This window comes from Alligator sinensis, unplaced genomic scaffold, assembly GCF_000455745.1.
Source record: "Alligator sinensis unplaced genomic scaffold, ASM45574v1 scaffold473_1, whole genome shotgun sequence".
In the NCBI taxonomy this organism is placed as follows: Eukaryota; Metazoa; Chordata; order Crocodylia; family Alligatoridae; genus Alligator; species Alligator sinensis.
This window is the reverse complement of record NW_005843025.1, coordinates 358,411-372,998: the sequence shown is the minus strand read 5'-3', so window position 1 is coordinate 372,998 and position 14,588 is coordinate 358,411.

Here is a 14,588-nt window from a genome sequence, read left to right as displayed (position 1 = left end):
CAGGAATGCTGGTTCATGCCGCATCTTTTCCCAGTCTGACCCTGCATAGTGTCTTCCAGGGACAGATGGAAGACTGTTTCCAGGAAGAGCATGGAAGAAGCTGGCCTGGGAAGGGTTGTAGCACGTATCAGCTCTTTTGCCTCCTTTAAGGTTATCAGAGAACCCAAAGCAGGAAGAGTGCACTGTGAATCACAGCCTTGCATGCAAGGCAGTTTTACCTGGACCCCTGAGGGGGATATCACAGAACCCAGAGGAACATCGTCATCCCAGTTGAGAACCAGTGCATTATGTTCTGGGTACTTACAAAGGTCAACTTCTGAGCAGTCAAGGGAAATTTCAACTCCAAAAATGGATTATTGATTTTGTGGGGAAAACATTTTGATGACAGACTCAGGATAATCTTTTTTACTCTGTTTCCATTTGCAATACACACATAGCTCCAGTTATTGCTTCAGAAGAGAATTGTAGTTAGCTAAGGCAGCATCAAAGGAGTATTCAGGTGATGCAGAAATACTTTTTGAACCCCAACAATCTAAATCCATATTCAAGGTCCCACCTCCACTTTCTTAACCCTCTGCAGACACAAATGGCCTGGATTGTTACTTAAATCACCTCCAGTCCATGCATGCGTATTGTATATTCATCTCAGCATCTCTAAGTTTAGAGTCAATGAGCCAAATTTGTCCATGGTGTAATTCCACTGAAGTTACCAGAGATGAATTTGCCTCCATATGTAGGCTGATGTTGGGCAAATTGGTTGTCCTAATTTGTTCAATTGCTCTGCAACACAAAGGAAGCTCACTAGAATTCAGTTAACCTACCTCTTAATCTCATGGGCTCTAGTGTCAGAGCTCATTAGCAGTTCTTGCCCATTGTTCTCACTGAAGAACCCTTAAGCACTGGGTTATTAACTCATCAATGAGCTAAATGTATATGCAGCGGCATTTAACCTCCTTCAACAGGTTTCCATCTCACAGTCATTTCAATAGCATTATTGATTTCATACTTTTACCTGTCTTGAACATATGCAACGGGGAATTTAGGCAAATACTTTGGTCACAACAAAAGCGTGCCTTACAAAATGGCAGCTTCTTATAACTAAAGGGTCAAGGGAAAAATGTCCAGCAGGGAGATGTATAAGACTTTCTACTCAAAAGCAAAAGGCTGTTGAACTTAGCCTTTTCTTCTTTCTAATTCAAATTTATTTCATCCAGATTGCAAATTTATTTTAGTTGCTTCCACAAGCCTACAGAGTTTCATTCAACATATTTCTCTACAATATATTTGCTGGATATTGGACATCACATTGTTTGTACTACAGGATTAGCAGTGAGTAAGGCTTTGGCAGTGATTCAGAATTTCAGATGGAAGTCACTTCAATGAAATTGCTTCTGGTTCTCTAATTGTTAAGTCTACCTTGTGTGTTTACAGGGGTCAGAGAAGCTGTTTTTCACATGGTTTCACAGACAGAGGGGCTGAATTTAGTGGCCTCTTTGCTATTCTGTCAGCATGGTTTTTTTAAACTTAAAACCCCCAATTGCCTGACTGACAGACAGTGGCCCGGTACATTTTATATTCTTAATATTCTCCCCATTAGTGGGAAATGAATCATTATTATAATCTGATTTTTCACATCATATTGCATCTGTTGGCAGTTTTACAAGGGTAATCAGTCTTACTTTTCATCTGTGTAGCCCTCACAGAGGCCTACAATCTCCATAGATCAGCATTATTGCCTTCCAGGGTTCTCCGAGTTCCTACTGCCTATTACACCACAGTTAAAAGAATTTTATGTTTTTTCATTCCATGGCCAAGCCAAAAAAATCATTTCAGTCCCACAAAAAAGAAATACATTTCACTTTCTCTCTCCAAATCAAAAACATAGAAAACATTTAGTTTTCATTTTAATTTCATTTTGTAGTTAAATATTATCTCTTTTCTTTTTTTTAAGTTGTAATGTTTTTAGGTTTTTTTGCTTTTTCAGTCCAAGCCATTCAGCAAGTTAACTCAAATTCACAAATAGTTGGGGCCAGCCCAAAGCTACATTTCTTTTCCATTTTTCTTTTGCAGATAATTTATTCACCCCACCCAAAATTCATCCAGCTATATTTCTAAACTGCACGTAATTACAGATTCCATTTTGCTGTAATTTGGCATAAGAAAAATGCTATTTTTCTCAGAGAAAAAAGCAAGTTATTTGGCTCATACTTTTACTTGTTCCAATATTAAATACTGTACAGCAATGAACAAGTCATTATGTTTCCTTAAATTGGTTGGGTCAAAATTCTGGCTTGTTGATGACATTGCATTTCTTTTAAAATTCAGATCATCTAAACTAAACACAACATCATGTAAGGGGTAAAAGTGCCTTTTTTCCTCCTCCTCAGCTGCTTGTCAAGCTTTGGGCACGTGCACATGAACAATTTGACAACACATGAAAGAGGACGGGCTAATTCTGCATTAGCTTTTCCATGGTAACTGCCCCTGTGCATCTTCTTGCCTCTGAGGTAAATAGAAGCTAAACTCTTTCCTCCTGTTTTTAGAGCCTTGGTCTACTCAGAAAGGTGGGCTTATTTAACTCAAGCCATGATTTTAAACTGATTAGTAGATACTGTTAGCGCAATATAAATTTGATTGATATGAATTTAGCTTGCATCTACAAGGCCTTATTTGCTGGAGAAATTGCAGTACTTCAGATTTGATTTGGCTTTTAAGGTGGTTTATTTAGACTAATTCAAGCAGCTACGTGAAGAAACTTTTTTTCCCTTATTTCAGTTTAGCTTAAGCAAATACCTGTTGACGACAGTTAAGTCAAAATAAATTTGGTTTGAACTGAAACAAGAGGGTCATTTCATTCTCTTACATCTTACATAATTAATTAAATTAACTCATAATCTTGCCTTTAGCTGCTACAACTTTTTCAAATAGACATGGTCTTAGTTACAGGTCCAAGCAAAATCTTTATAATCTAGATTTCAGCCAATACAGTCATATTCACACTGAGAGTTGCACTGCTTTTCCTAGCTGATTCTGTGGGAAGAATATGGAAACTGCTCAGCTTTCTGTGAAATGATCTCTCTGGATATTGTGATTTTAAGTAAGCATGGGTTGCTTTATTAGCCAAATTTTATCTTCCCCCTTGAGCTAGATAGGGTAGAGAAAATGCTAAATAAATGTCATGGACCATTTCAGTAAACACTACAATAGTCTGCATCTTAGAAATCTAAACTCTCTTTGAACACTAGAGGGCTAACATTACCTTATATTGGATGTCTGCATGCCTAACGAAGAGTCAAGATGTGTTGGTTATCTGTATGGCAGCAAATTTTTAAGCTTTGTTCTTAGAGCAGCAGAGGTGGATGACTTGGTGTACTCAGCCCTTAGATACCAGAGTGACAGTATCTTAGAAATACCAAGAATTTTCCAGCATGATTATGTGGCACATGACCTGTGATTAACCTTACAGTACTTATTTTGTTTGGGAAGTGTGTTTTTCATGAAATTGATTAAATTTGCATTTCCTATTTTTATGCTGTTTGCACAGAAGTTGGAATATAAAATTGCAGTTTAATAGTTTATTTCATTTTCTATCTAATTATTGCAGCATTTGCATACCAGCTGGAATGTATTTTATATTCATGTTTGAATTCCAAAGAATAACTCAACTATGATATAATTCACAAAACCAACATACTTAAAAGCAAATAAATGTGTAACTAAGGACATTGTAAAGCTCACAGTGCATAGTGCATTATGTGTGCACTCATATAGTGCACACACAATGAGTATATAGATATATATACACACATTTTTTTAGTACAGAGAAATTCATTTCACCACAATTACTTTAGCTTTGACACCGGTTATTTTATGTGTTGTTTTTATTGTCTTCATTTTAGAATATGCAAATGTTCAGTTAAGGGATACTGTTAGATGAACTATAATATTAGATATGATGTTTATTAAATGACAGTTGATAATTTTGGAAAAGAGCATAGACTGTTATTTCTTCAAAATCATGCAGTTTGAAAGAAAAGACTGTATTGTTATTGATGTACGCTAAGTCATCTATGTATAATTCCTAGCTCTTCCATAGCAGTTTTCATCCAAATATCTTGATGGTTCTTGCAATAGAAGGTATGTATGGGTATTTTTGTTTTATGGATGATGAACTAAGACCACTGAGGCACATAGTTTCCCACACACTGGGCACATCTACATGAGATGATACATCGCTACGGCTTCGTAGCATTGGTGGGCATGAACCATGATGCCACTGCTACTGCTCAGTAGCAACAAGCTATTGTGTCATGAAACAGCCATTTCTTGGCATGACTGCATAGTAACTACACAGTCAGCACCTTCCATATAGATGCGGCCACTGTTTCCTTTAAATAGAGTCTGTGCACTACTTTTCAGGGAGTGCAGAAAGTTTGAAGAGATATTAACAATAGCAGGATTTGTTCCAGAAGAGGAAAAAGCAACATTAGGCAGAAGCCAAAATTTTAAATCATTAATGACACTAACTCAAAAGCACTTTAGTCAACTGTCTTCAAATTCCTAAAATATGTCCTCGTGCTTTCAGAGTAACTGAGATGATTTTAAGGTGAAGTGTCCCAAGCCAAAATTATCAGAGGTCCTAGTGAACATGGCTATAACCCAAACTTTGGAAGAGCTACTTTGTTTAGGATAGAGGGTTGGTGGGGAGAGGTTTAGAGTCTTTTTGGTTTTTTCCCATTGAATCTATTGGTTGAGCAGTGCTTTGGTACTCACCTAAATTGAACTGGCATGTAGTGCCATAGACATGGGATGACCAGCACTGCAGGGACAATTCAGGATGTCTGAAAACAATGTGCTACAAAATCCTTGCAGATAACTACCTAAAGCAGCATGGTGGACCTCCTACATTAGAAACCCCTCAGCATGAAGAAGAGCACAGCCATCGCCATCTGAAAGCTCTGGAGCCTCATTACAGGGGTGTAGGTTGTAGACATGTTGGTCTAAGGACATAGGCAGACAAGGTCAATGGAGCCTCATTTGCTTTTAATCAGATGCTAACCAGCATCAGGTTGGTAGATCCAGTGTCAGCGCTGCAGTAATGAAGCTATCTGCTGCTCAGGTATTGAACCCATATGTCATAACAGCAGGTTATTAAGAGGTATGCCTAGGGGGGAAAAGGTAATCCAAAAAGGTCATTGATACCAGAATCTTTAAAATGAAAAAAAAGCCTGGTTACTTTTCTGCAACAAAAATGGAATTTCTGCTCCTATGTTCTCCATTCACTATATCGCCTTTCTCCAATTATTCACAGACAGTTTATCCTGTGCTTCCTTGGAAACTCAAATAGGAGAAGGGACCTGAAAGGACTATCACCACTTTATGGGCTAATCCAGGATTTGCTAAAGGGATGCAGCACACAGGCCCTCAAAACATGGGGGTGTGCAAGTGAGGTGCTGCTGGAGCCCCTGGGCTGTTGAGGGATACCTGAAGCAGGCACATAAAGGAGCAACCCCATCCTCCACTGCTGCTGCCACTGTCCCAGCTCCAGAGTCAGTCCTACCCCACTTCTACCAGGGTTCAGCTGAGGTCAGCAGCAAAACACAGGTTTATCCTTCCAGCATGTGCTCCCTCGCCTCTGTCAGGTGGGCCAGGCAGGGAGCAGGCACTGCAGGAAGGAACAAGGCGGTGAGAGAAGCAGCCAAGAGCAGGTGAAGGAAGAGGAAACCTGTCCACTGCTGCTGTTGTCCCTTGCTGAACCTGGCACACTGCATGGTCACAGCCTGTGGCTGGAATAGGGCGCAAGTGGCTTTAGGACTTCCCTGGGTCTGGTTCAGGCACAGACAGTGGCAGTGACAGGACCCCCCCAAATATGCCCCTGCCCCCTTCAGAAAAAGTGGAATGTGCATTTGGAAGACAAAAAGGCAAATGGAAGAGCCTAGCATGGAGCTGGAGTCTGATAAGAAATCTCTCTTCTGAAAAATACATGCTGTTTTTGCACAATCTTCATGACAATAAAGGAAGAGATCTTTTTACAGGGGTGAATGCAAGAAGTAAGCAGGATTTTTAATAGCTACATAGGGGGGGGGGGTTTAATACTTCAGCTGCTCAAAAGCACAGTGAAGGATGCATCATGATCTTTTTTCAAGCCTCAGGACACTGTGAAGTTCTTGTTCTTGTAGGTTCTTGTATACAGCATTGATCAGGATTATCACATACCTTCTTGTGCATGTGCCATGGCTGAAAGATATTTTTTCACGATTTGTACATCTATTGTCACACTTCATGTATGAAATATAAGAACATTTCAAATGATTTTCCAGTAAACAACAATGATTATACTAGACAATGTTGGGAGCAGTAAAAAAAAATTACCAAACGTTCACAGCGCTGTTAGAAGTTTCAAACCCCATGTGTTCCAGGAGTGTGGTCTCTCTCTCCATCATTCTTGCCTCCTGCGGCTTTTGAGTGTCAGGCTTTTTCCTGCTCTCTCTCTCTGTCTCTCTCTCTCCTTTTTATTGTATTTTACTATGAGGAAAAGTAAAGAAAAAGAAAAACAAGTGACTGTCCAAACTATGATCTCTATGCCAATAGTGAGAAAATTTTGATTTCACGTTGGTTTTCAATTTCCGTTCTCGTGGAGTCTCCCCAGTCTTGGACAAAATTGGTGGCTGTAAGACATTTTAACAAGTTTCCCCATTTGTAGCAGACCTGTGGGCCTCCTAGGCTGGTGACTAAGGGATGAAGGAATTTGGAGAACGTCATAATAAATGTAGGCAAGTTTTGGGTCTTGTGGGACTTGACTGGGTGAAGAAGGTACAAGTGACATATCCACACTACTTCAGGTTGCCAGAGTGCTTGGTGGAGCAGGGGGACGAGTCAGAAGTAGGCCTGTGTACTATTGTCCTTACTTTGTAATCTTAGTGGTTTGATTGGGGCAATTCACCTCAAAAGATCTCATATTGGCCCAAAACTGAGGACTTTAATGAAAACAGGACTAGAAATATGACTACTGATTTCTCATTTCTTTATGTGCATCTACAACAAGCGTACCTAAGGGAGCAAAGGTGATGTGGAAAGGTCATAGATACCAAGATCTTTTTAAAAAATGATCCTATCGTTCAGTCTCCATGTAAACTAATGCAATACTACTGTCTTGGAGGGGCAGATACAGTAGGTGAGAGAGCAGTAAGTCCTGCAGCAGAGGAGTTTTGAGTGGGACATAGGAGGCTTAAGCAGTGACTGTGTTTGAATAGTTCTTAAAAATGGATAGAGCATTTGTTCAGTTGCCAGTGCAGCTACCATGCTGAGCAATACAAGTTACACAAATTAAAAGAGGATGAAGGTTTGCAGCCCACCAGCTGTTCTGCAGTAACTGCCCATGTGCAAAGAATTATCTCATGATAAATAACAGCCATCCCATGGTAGCTAAGCCATGAAATAAAGAGCAAATTAATCAATGTCTATAACACTACAGTACACAGCATTATATTCCCTCTGCTCATTTCCTCTATCATGTAAACCTGCAATGCAAGGCTGTGGGTACACAACCCATCACCTATTTCTCTTGCTCACATGTGCCCTGAAATGGCAGGTACATTTTTTTGGCTGCAAAGCAAGAGTGCCCTGAGTCCTCTCTGTGAGGAAATGTTGACCCCTCTTCTCACAAGTGGTTTGCAATGTGCAACCCAGTATAGTGGGGCATGATTTAGTAAACCGTATGTCCACGTTGGTATCCAAAAGTCATTTGTAGGAAGTGCCATCTTGCCTCAGCTTGCCAAATTAATACTACACCATCATTTTGCAACTGGTAAGTGAAGTTGCTCTGGGGTCAGGACACTAGAGTGCAAGCAGGGTCCATAAAGTGACACCATGCATAAATGCTGTCATAGAATCATAGAGTTGGAAGAGTCATTTATTGCTAGCCATGTTACTTGGGAGAAATAATGACCCTTCTTGTGCAATCAAGTACATGCTTTCCCTGATTCCTTCAGCACCACAGCACCAGGTATCTAGCTCACATAAAATCTTACTGATGTTTCACAGCCATACCTTTGTGGCCCACCAAACCTTGCAAAACAATAAGGTAGACCCAACTGGCATAGCCGCTTAACCTTTTTGGTGGGCAACTTATGGGCATTTGAGTGTTACTTACAGGCACAGCACAGTTTCAAAAGCCTATTTTTGCACACACTTGGACATGTTATTATTTCAAGCACATATTCTTTTCCACTGTCTAGGGATAAGCCACCATATTCATCACCTCACAATCTCAACTGACACAAATCTCAACTGACACACCACCAAAAGCTGGTTTGTTGCCACCTCCAAGTATCTAAAGCAGTCTGGGATAGCCAGACAGCAATTGCAACACATTTCTTGCCTGGTATGGCTTGCCCTGTGCTGTAATATCAGCAAAACTCCTCACTCAGGACCTGTTGCAGGTGTGGGCTGGGCTGGGCTGGGCTGGGCTGGGCTGGGCTGGGGGAGAGGTCTGCCTCTTCATGCAGAGGTTCTGGAACCATTGAGGATCCTGCCAAGTCTTCCTGCCAATGGGATCTTACTGTGCTAGTTGTCTAGTACAAGAAGCATCAGTCCACCTATGGGTAAGCCACAGCAAATGAAGCAATGGAGACATGCCTTCAGACGGCCAGGACTGAAATCCCTTCCCAGTCTTCACACCTGCCGTAGCTCAGGAGCTGTTACTGAAATGTCCTCAACCATTGGTACAAGCCTGTCTACCCACATAAAGACACAATTTTTCCAGAAACAAAAAGAGGAACAGGAAAAGCTTGCTCTTTGCTGGCTCTATGGCTTCGTACCAGCTGGAACAGACAAAAGCAAGAGGCTGGCAGAGCAGAAAGGATCTCAGATCAGTATGTTGGCAGGTCTGCCAATGGGCCTGGGAAAGGCAGACAAGCTCTCTGCAAACCAATTCCTAGAGTTGCTCCAGTTGTGAGGTGGTTGTCTTGTATAGATACACCCAAAGTATAGATACATGCTCTTCAGCAGCCTGCAAACTGTAATGTGAATGGGAAGGAGCATGGTACAGGGAACAGCAAGAGTTAACATGCAAGAATAAGTTCACTAAGTATGTAAACAATTGACAAGGGTTTTTATTAAAAGGACAATAGAAGGAGTTGGGCAAAAACATAGGCATCAATAAGCAACACACCTGAAATATGGACATACCAACTGACTCTTCCCCACCACGCAAAAAGTCTGTAGAAGATCCAAGGACTGAACTCAGCTTCCCTGATCTTCAATTGGTATTATAACTACCATAGGGCCTAAGAAGCGGCTTGATGCCTACATGGCTGGGGTCATTTGAGCCCAGTTTTCTTCCTGCCCAGGCAGGGGGTCGGACCTGAAGATCTGCAAGGTCCCTTCCGACCCTACTTCTATGATTCTATGATTCTAGAGACCTTAGTCAAGATTCAGGATGTCATTGTTAGGCATCATATAAACAAAGAGCAGAAGGACAGTCCCTGCCCCAAAATGTTTACAGTTCAAGATAGGGTTGTCCAACTAGCAGCCCACAGGCTGTAAGCAGTCCATAAGAGGTTATTTCATAGCCTTTAGGTTCCTCCAAGCTGCTGCTCCCCCATCATTCTGGCTGGACTAGCAGCCAGGGATCATGGTTCCCCCTCTCTCCTCTGCATGGCATGTGGCTCAGGGAGCCTGTGGTTCATGCTGGTGCAGCATGCATCCCCCACTCTTTCAATCTGCAGAGCCTTCTGGCCCCTGCTGCTTAGAAGTTGGACAGTCCTGATCTAACTGTAGAACAAAAGACAGCAGACAGACAAGGGAGCACAAAGAACTAATGAAACAACATTGGTCAGCATGATAGACACTGGTCTCAGCATATCAGCAGCCTAACGACTGTCAGGTTTTTGTAGGCATCTCAACAAAGGAGAATTTTTAAGGAGGGATTAAGCACAAGACCATTTTTCTCCTCTTTTTTTCTGTGCTTTGTGTTTTCTCTGCTGGCTCCACAGCAGCAGATAACTAGTTTGCACTACTGTCAGAGTTTTTCTTACTGTTATTGATGAGGCTGGTGTACAATGTGAGCAAATGGAGCCTTGGAGAGTAAAACTCAAAGAGAAACAAAGAGAAAATCAATATTTGCTAAAAGAAAAAGTAAAACACTGCAGAAAATGGAAATGACTGATGTGGAACTGGATTTGCAATTCCTCTACTACTTTCTTAGGTAGTAGAGGAATTATCCAAACAATCAGTGAATTAAAAAAAGAGCTCCTGGCTAATAAGATACTGGTGCTCATCTGATTCCAAGCTGTTCAGTTTTGCATATTAAGCCTGCTATTCCATGAGAAGTATTATTCAATGTCCAAATTGCTGCACATTGCCTGCTGCATATCTCTAGGGTGTGCAGTGGCCATTGGTTCACAATTGTGTTAGAGGACTATGTGATACATCTAGGGAAAGGAATAAAAACACTGCCCCTAGTCTGTGCGGATGGGTAGAAAGCTTTCTTTTTTTGTGTGTGGTGCATGAAGCTAGTGTGGCTGTGCCTCAAATAGTGGTTAGTTCTTGTTCAGGAGTGTGTACACTATATTGGGTTATTGATTTCTCCTCTGCTTGGAGATAAAAACCAGAATAAGCAGGAAACTGTTTTCACACTTGACCTCATGCATGTTCAGCAGTGAATTGCTTCCTAGCAGGTTCTCGTGCTTCAGTTTTTAACCTTTAGATACTGTTGTCTCCATGCACTCAGCAAGGGGGCTCCACACACTGATATCTCCTTTTAACCATCAGCTAATTGGTCATTCCTACATACAGTACAGGCAGGCTCGCATTATTAAATCAATGATGCAGTTTTTCAAACAGACCATTAATCATTTTTCACAGCTCCGCTAGTTGGTTTGGCTTGTTTTTCTGACACTGTATTGTACTAAGCAACAGTTCTAAATTGTATCTACTGTAATGAATATGTTTTTTTCTATTCTCTGTCATTCAAACAGGAACAATGACATGCCCACAGAAATATGGATAAAGAGGTGAATAATTAATTACAACATGCATCAGTAATCACACAGTCTCTCTTTAGTGCTGATTGCTGCACAGCAGTAAGGGATTTAGCAACTCTAAAAATAATTTTATTTAAAACCAATAACAGTCACTATATATTTTCATTGTCATCTACTCTTAACATTACATAGTTTCTGATAAAAGATAATGCATTTCTTTTGTGTAAAACTTCAAATGTAATTGTACTAACAAAATAATTTCTGCTTGTGTGGTTATCAGTGTGTTGAATCATACAAAAATACTTATTAAGTATTTTGTGAACATGGTGTGTATATATATTAGTCAGGCAGGTTCTTTGAGTAGATGTGACAACTTTTATTAGACTGCGTAGTTGGGAAAAAGTTCTTAGCAAGCTTTCAGGCACAGTCGCCCTTCTTCAGGCATAGGAAGAACTATATATATATATATATATATTAGTTGTGTTTCATTTAAATCACAGAAAAATGTGGATTTGGGGTTACTTTTTCAAACTAAAAATTGGGGATTTTTTAAAATCAGAGAAAACCAGGATCATCCCTGATCATAAGGAATAAACCTGCTCTTTGTAGTGGTTAATGTCTGCTACTTAACCTCTATATTGAATCTGTCTTCTGAAAGATAATAAAAACCTCCTGAGTGAGGGACAATAAAACATTTTCTGATATCTTTTGGTCCACAGTGATGCTGTTTAGAATGTTTTTTTTCTCTCTGTCTCTGGTTTGATGCTTGAAGTCCTTGATGACTTTAATACAAATGACCTCATCAGTGACAGATATTTAGAAAGGAAACATGAATTTGTCACAGCTAAAAACCTACAGTCTATGCCAAGTAAATAATTCCAACGAACTCCTATTGGATTTCTGGTGGTGTCGTATTTCAATAAACAACAGGAGATTCTTTAAACATAAAATAACAATTGAATTGTCACAGTAAGGGTGGCATCTCATTCAGCATTGCTTTTGTCACTGGACCAGAAGATAAAAGGTTGAAATATTAAGGGACACAGAGACAGACATGCTTCATCTGTCAGCATCCCAGTGTGGTATCAGAAATGCAGCTCTGTAGAGAAAACATTAAAATGAAGTCCCCAAGAATATTAACCCTGTATTCCCATCCTAGTTCTTTAGGCCACACATTTATATACATTACCTGAAATAGGAATAATCTACCATGGAGTTATCATCCAGGGTACATTTTTAGACTCATCTGCAAAAGCTGAACCCACAACAGTGACATCCTGTCAGGTACTGAGCGCCTCCAGCTATCATAGGAGTCTCATTTAATGGCATTCTAGCTGGATCACCAGCATTTATCTGTTGAATGACTGTGTATCTCTGAACGTGTCCTCTGAGATTGCTTACAGTATAAACTATTCAAGATTTCTAAAGTAATGCCTGACAACCATCACAGAAAACCTAATTTTTCTAGTGATGCTCTTTATAGCTCATGTCCTTTTCCTCTTTGTTTCCTTTGTCTTCTGCCTCTTTTGCCTCTGAAGTTTTTTGAGTCATCCTGCATATAAGACTCAGGGCATTGTCTGCATGCTACATTTCGGGTAACATAGTCAAGCAATTCTTTAAGCTTTGACGGTTGGGATCTTTGTCCTTGTCTTCAGTTTCTTCTCCACGCTACCCATAAAGGACTTCAGCTGGTGAGCTCAGTGAAGTGACTCTTGTCACTAAGACCACTAGTGTTACACCGTGATAGGGCAGGCTGAGGTATTTCTGTACTTAGTCAAAGCCATTACTACTCGCTGTACAAATTGATGTTCTTCCGCTCTAAGCAGAAAAACTGTCTCCTGGAAAAATAAACAAAACTGAAAAGAAGAACATTTTCCTAACTCACCCTTTAGTCACATAAAATATTTTCAGTTTCTTGGCCTCTATTCAAAATGCTCTCATAGTCCCCTAAATACAAAAGACTATTGTCTTCTAGGGAGGAGAGAGAAAAGGTCTTCCCTCCTCCTTTCAGTACACTTTTGATACTATATAAATACATTAGGGCTGTCAGTTAATCGCAGTTAACTTGCACAATTAACGCAAAAACAAATTAACACGTTAATTTTTTTTTAATCACATTAACCATGCACATTGTTTTGACCAGTGGAGCTGACCAGCTCTGGACCAGCTGGAACTTGTGCACACAGCCCTGACCCCAGCCCACCCCCAACTCACCCAGCCCCTCTGAGCAGCGGCAGCAGTGGCAGCGGCTGGGCAGAAGCTCCCATTCTGCATGGGGGAAAAGTGGCCCCTCTCCCTCATTGCTGCTGGGCCGTTCTTGCTGCAGCCACCCAGAGCCTGCACTCAGGATGTCCTATGGCTCCTCTCTACTACCGTCATCTTCGGGCTGGCCAGTGGGGCAGCAGCGGCAATACAGAGGAGCTGCAGGGCAGCCTGGGTGTGGGCTTCAGGTGGCTGCATCAAGAAGGGCCCAGCAGCGGTGAGAGGGAGGGTCTGCTTTTCCTCCATGTTGAGCATCAGCTTGTGCTTGGCTGCTGCCACTGCTCAGCATGGGCAGATGAGTTTGGAGCAGATGTGGAGCAGACCAGGGTTGGGGCTGTTTGCAGGGGTTTCAGCTGGTCTGCACCAGCCAGGGCGAGTCCAGAGCAGGCACGGGGGGGGGGGGGGGGTGGGCAGGAGTCAGGGCTGGGGCTGTGTGCTATTGGTGGTAGCAGGGAGGTGCTGCAGGGCGCATGGGCTGTTGGGTGTGGGAGGCACTGACTATTGTTTAACTGTGTGATTAAAATTACGCTTAATCACGACTAGTTTTTTAATCTCTCAATTGATTGTGATTAATTTTTATAATAATTTGTCAGCCCTAAAATAAATAGTAATCACAATACCAGGGAGGACTGCAGGGCTAATGGGTCTGTGAGGGTGGGAAGCAGCTGGATCAGTGGGGCTGGCAGGTCTGCAGCGGGGAGGGGAAGGTTGTCCATCTCGGGGTTAAAAGGCTAAAAATAGCATGGTCAGTGTGCTGAAGGAGGAAGTAGAGGGGGGAGAAGAAGGAACAATCCCATGCACTTAGGACAGAACAGTCGCATGCATTGGTACAGGCTGGGGACTGACTGGCTAAGCACCAACTCTGCAGAAAAGGACCTGGGGGCTACAGGGGACAATAAGCTGAATATGAGTCAACAGTGTGCCCTTGTTACAAAGAAGGCTAAAGTCATACTGGGCTGCATTGGTAGGAGCGTTCCCAGCAGATCGAGGGAAGTGATTATTCCCCACTATTCAGCACTGGTGAGGCCACATCTGGAGTACTGTGTCCAGTGTTGGGACCCTCACTACAGAAAGGATGTGGACAAATTGGAGAGAGTCCAGCAGAGGGCAACAAAAATGGTGAGGGGGCTGGGGCACATGACTTATAAGGAGAGGCTGAGGGAGCTGGACTTATTTAGTCTAGAGAAGAGACAGAGGGTGGATTTAATTGTAGCCTTCAACCTGAAGGGGCGTTCAAAAGAGAATGGAGCTAGGCTGTTCTCAGTGGTGGCAGATGACAGACCATGGAGCAATGGTCTCAAGTTGCAGCAAGGGAAGTTTAGGTTAGCTATCAAGAGAAAC